Raw genomic sequence first — 6,000 nt, forward strand, 5'->3', positions numbered from 1 at the left:
AGAATATCGTTTTAGTTTCAGAAAAGCGTAGCCAATTAATCGGGTTTCCCCCCCCCGTTAAAGCGAGTTGACCTTTGCTGGAAGAGGAGCAAGAATTAATCTCTTATAAAGACATTTTCTTTCACTTGGATAAACTAAAACCAAAGAATCCAAACTGATACAAACGCATCTTTCCTTACATTTCAATCCTATTAAAATGGATCAAAACCAGTTCTCTCGTGATCACTAACGTTTTCCTTGGTCAAGTATTTTGTTTCATTAAGCCGAGACCAGCTGCCACATTTTCCTGCTCATTAGCGGCTCACTACCTCGACATGCTACTTAGGCTTGCAGCGAGCGACGCACAATGGCCTCACGGGAGAATAGGTGACCGGTCCGTTTCTGCAACGGAGGTGTTGTTGCTCGCACATGAATACCAATTAGTATATAGGTGCATCCTTCCCATGTTAAAACCTGCAATGTGAGGCAAGACGGTGCAAACCCCAAAGAACAACGCTGCTCAATAATTCAGGCGTCTTTAGGAGATCAATATCAATATTTTGCGGTAAAGAACAAATCAGAGTTTGGCGGGCGTATACATTTTTAATATCCATCATTACAATTCCTGCCCGCTTCCACGCTACGGCTAACCTCTTACTCAGTGTCAGGCGTGGCATTGAGATTCAGCGTTTTACTGAATCTCTTGGAGAAGACATTAGCAGCAACCAATTAGCAGCAAAGTAGATGGCGATGATTTCCATCAAGACCAGGCTATAGAAGAGGAGAAGACGCAGCACGGTCAATTAACATGCATTTACTGATCCACCGACAGCATCATCCCACCAAGCCCACGCACACTCATCAATCCAGCCAAGGCTCAACACTTTCTATTGATTCGACCGCTGAAGAATGTTGTGCACTATGCTGCACTCTCTCTATTATTTGTCCCACCTGTGTGAATGCATCGCAGAAACAAACTATAGAAAATTAAGTGAATAGACGTGTGTGGGAGGTGATGCCGAGGTCTCTCTGTGTCTGTGTGGCATTGGATTAAGTTGTAGAAAGAGAGCGTGTAGTTAAAACACGGTGACTGATGAATCTGCCTTTCATTTTATAATCTAAATGTTATCAAGCCATAGAAGTTTGTTATTTATTTTTTTTTAAAAGCAGGTAAGAGCAGCTAGTTGTACACAAAAAAAGTACCAGAAAGGGGCATCAAAACTTTCTCATCGTGTCCAACTGCAGCTCTGTTGCTAGGTGACAGCGGTGACGCAAATCATGGAAGTCCATCTCATTTCGTCAAGGAATTGGGACACAACCTGTATTACTCGACACTTTTATGTTCCCCTGTTCTCACACTTGCTATTTGAGTTGCAACATGCACGACACTATGAGGACCCGGATTGTGTAGTGGACACTTCTCACCCGCAGAGGTTTAAACTACTGGTTTGTATGAAAGTGAATATCCATCATCCTGATAATAAAAACCCTGATTGAGAGACGGTGGGTTTGAAAACGAACCGTTGACTCCGGAAGAAGGCAGCGAGCAGAAGTGAAAGGGAATCACATAAAGCCGAACACGATTCAGTACAAATCAACAGAAGCTCAAGGTCGGGCCTTTTGTTGGCTGTTGTTGTGCATGAAGAACGTCAATGTGCATATACTGTATATACAGTGGTGTTCAGAATCAAGGCGCCCAGCACATTGAATTACATCAGCACATCAAACTCAGCAGGATGACGTTACAGACGTTAAGGGCCTCAAACCTTCAGCTGCGTTTTCCAGAAAGAGGAAGCTTCTTCGAGAAATGGGAAGCTTGGGAGCTGAATCTGCTGAGGAAGATTATGTGATACGACAGAAAGCTGAGTTAGTCAATGGAGCTTGTGTTGAGATTATTTTGACAACTGTGAGTGTGATGTCATTCGTGGTTTGATGCAGTTTGTGAATAGCAGTGGTGTGAACATGGGGCGCAGCGGGCTGTGGGAGAATTATGGGCCTTTTGTGACAGTCAAGCAAATCTTGAGAAACCTTGATGTGAGTCAAGGACAGTAAAACCGTCAATCTCATCAAATTATCCAAAACGTGTTTGAGGGAACTTGGTCCTCTGAGGTTTTCCAGCCTAATGGCGTCACCTCACCAGGATTTAAGATGTTCTGTTGTGAAATCAACTCATTTCAATTAGTGGAACTGCTCATGGAGGCAAATTTAATCCCATAGAATTAAAGACAAATCTGGAAAATGTAGGGGCTTCCTCCTTGGATCAGGCCCCACCCCTCCACCAAATTTCCCAGAATTCGATTTTTTGGATTCTTGAGTAATCCTGCTGAGAGACAGAAAAACAAACATCAATGAAAACATGACCTACTCGGAGGAGGAAACAAAATGCCAAATATAACAGGGGAGGTAAAAATAGAGAGAAGCTTCAGGAGCTATTATGACTGACTTGTGCCATAAATCCAATAAACCGTCCATCAGCTGTTAAAGTGTTTCAGAGGAGTAAAGTCTTTAATGGCAGGTTTACTTTGAAAAAAATGTGTTTTCTGGCTTCATGAAAATAAACTGGGACACTTGCCCCCCCCCCCCCATACGCAAAATGATTGATAATTCAGCCTCTTTCTAAAATGAGGATTTCACATTTCATAGTCAGGCTCCTTAATTAGAATTAGGTGTTGATGAAGAAGCTGCTTGTTAGTGCCTGCCACCATGTCACAGTGAACCTGTTGTGGACTGAGAGGAATGTCTCCAACAAACACACAGACCTCCCTCAGATTCACGGAAATATTGACGTGTTTCCATAGTTACTCTGAGCTGTTCTGGGAACAGATGCAGAAGCATTAACGAATCCTCACAGACACAAAGGGAAGTTATGATGCTCACTGATGCTCAAGGACTGTTCTCCTTGTGTGTGTGTGTGTGTGTGTGTGTGTGTGTGTGTGTGTGTGTGTGTGTGTGTGTGTGTGTGTGTGTGTGTGTGTGTGTGTGTGTGTGACGGTGGAGGAGATAAAATCTAAATTTATACACTTCGGTCAACATCATCACAGCTGGGATCAACACGCTCCATCATGGTTAAAGTGGGGCTGTCAGATTTAATACTTTATCACAAGCTACTAAAAAACATAACGCTTTTTGAGTCAACTCAATTCCGTTTACTTTTTATGTTGCTTAGCACCTCAGTTATCTTTCATGGAGACAGTTGTTTCAGCAGGTGCCACAAAACACGTTAATGCATTAACTATATATGAAGATGGACGATATGACAGCTCCGCAAAAGTGAGGGCCAAATCTGGATGAAATCATCTTGATCGCCCCCTACTGGCTGGCTGTGGTATAGTGTAAATTATTTATTGGGTTTTAATTCGTTACTTGAAGCAAAAATAACAGGTTGACACATCATGATTGACAGCTGAGACTGATTCGCGATTGGTTGAGCACTTGTATTGGTGTGAACCTTGATACCATGATCGCTGCTGTGGAGACTGGCTCCAATTTACATCGAAAGGGGAAAATGGCAGCGTCGGTATCTGGGATATTTTGGCTTCATTTTTGTACGATTGGAGGTCGTGGAAACGTATCGTCCATTTTTTAAATACAGTTTATGGTTAATGCGTGAGTGACAAAGCCCTCTAGTGGTCGTAGTAAATATGACAGGAGCATAGGATGAAGTCGGGTGATGATTCATAGGAAAGTCTGTGTAGGGATGTTTTCTTTTCAGCATGATTGTCCCATAACATTAACCACGTCTGTAATAATCTAGTCAGGGCGACAAAGGTCCTTTAACCTAAAAGAAGCAAAACTGGGATCTTTCCCTAAACTTAATCAGGTTATTTAAAACAAATGACGTCGTTAAACAGGGCGGTTACAAGCACATCACACTGTATGCAGATGATTCTAATCAAGACTGAACATCAAAATGCCTTTAGACTTATTTAAGACAAAAAAAAAAAAAAAGGAAACAGCTGTTCTCAGTGAAGCTCTATTGCAGCTCGGGAAATATGTCTGTGCCCTAGTGGGTCTCATTATCTTCACAGACCCCTTGATGCATGTTTCCTCACACACATCTCCAGCCTGGATAAGTGCCTCGACGGAGTCAGTGGGGCCGACGTTCAGCCGTAAATCTGAAGATTCAGAGCTGCTGATTGTGCCGAAATCAAACTGCGGATGACATCAGCACCTGCAGTTGTGGAAATAGTCTGCTGTCCTTATTGTACACTGTGTGATGCTCACCGGGTTTCTATTTGTTTTTCAAAAATAATAAGAAAGAAGAAACATGTCTTTATTATCTCCGTCTAGAAGGTGATGTTTTTATCTGCGTTGGTTTGTTTTTCTGTTAGTTTGGAGGATAACACAAAAACTTTTGGATGGATTTCCACGAAACTTAGTGAAAGGACGAGGTGTGGAAAATAAATGATAAATGATAAATGATAAATGATGAAAATAATGAATGTGTTGATGTAGATATTGATGTTGTATTCATATGAATCAGTCTTGTTTGGTGCAGACCCAAAAATCCGGATCTAGTTAATTTCAAATGTGGTCTCATCAGGGGACTGTTGTTGCCATGGCGGAGGAATGCTCTCTCTAAATCCTCTTCTGGTTTAATATGTTTCAGTTTCCTGTGTCGTCTGGTAGCCACAGCACATTCATCTCTATCATGCAAATATTGATGCCGCTCTACCAGTTCCTTCTCTGGTTCCCTGTTCATACCCGTGACCAAAGGCCAATAATCTGACCTCCACCTGAATATTTTATACTTGTTTGTGCTTCCTCTTCGAGGGCTTTGAAGAGATTTGTCTGGGGAACGCCCCTCATGCATTATACACGAGGCGCGCTCCCCACTGATTTAGCTGCTGTTTAATCTCAGCGGTGTCACGATATTTTCCCACGTCAAAGTCACCGTCATTACTCCCCCAGCTTCAGCTGTCACACGGAATTACCCGCTTCGCCCTGCGCCAGCTGAGGTGAGTTCAGGGGTACGGTGGAAAAAAGCAACGACGAGTAGGACTTTAAGGGCCTGGACACTTGAGCATCTCATGGTGACAGTTTGAGGAGGACAGCGATACTTCTTCTCCTAAATATATATTTCATTGTGAGGGCAAAGGTTATTGCAAAGGGCATACAGAATATGACTAAATGTGTATGTATGGACACTGACAGCAGCTGGCAGTCGGCCATGACAGTAAGGTGGTCACATCCCGACACAGTGAACGCAGTCATAACAGCATCATCGACCACCCACAGCTCGGCTAATTGGCTCCTTGAATATTTTATATCAGACATTAGTTATGAGATCAAAATGAGTCTATTTGCCCATAATGACCCCCAATAAGGTAGAAGATGGTCTGACTACCGGGGCACTCTCGGAGCAGCGAGGGAGTGCTCGCACCGCTAATGACACTCACATGTCCATCAGCAGCGGCCGGGTGCGGCGGTCACCGTCAAACCACGGCGGTCGGAAGAAACTCTGAAGAGGAAGCTGCGATCGATTCTTCTTTCTTTTTAGACTAAATCCGGCAAGTGAGTGAAACGTGTTCTCTGTAATTTATCATATTTAAGTTTCAGTCACCACATTATTCACGCAGGTGGATGACGGTCAGCAGTGAAGGAAGCACTCAGACTTCACTAAGGTAGAAAAAAAATACTCCATTACACATAGTACAGATGTATTACTCACAAAATGTACCACATAATCAGATAAAAAGGTAAAAAAACATCTTTTCTTATATTCAGTCATAGTGTTTGATATCATTGAATAATTATCGATTACCCTGTAGGCTTTATAACTAGTTCAGACAGAGCTCATTTAAATATTTCATGTACTGCTGGGTGTTTTTTCAATTCTTCAAACTTAATGTCACAAACTAAAAAGTAGAATTTTTCAATGTAATGCAGTAGAAGCTTAAAGCTGTCCGTATTCTGTGTGTTGTTCCTGTTTGTGTGTGTCTGTGTCCGAAATCACTCACTAATCACTATACCCTATATAGTGCAATCATTGTTGTCCCACAATGCATCATGAAAAATGAT

The sequence above is a fragment of the Hippoglossus hippoglossus genome, chromosome 20, assembly GCF_009819705.1.
Source record: "Hippoglossus hippoglossus isolate fHipHip1 chromosome 20, fHipHip1.pri, whole genome shotgun sequence".
NCBI classification, from domain to species: domain Eukaryota; kingdom Metazoa; phylum Chordata; class Actinopteri; order Pleuronectiformes; family Pleuronectidae; genus Hippoglossus; species Hippoglossus hippoglossus.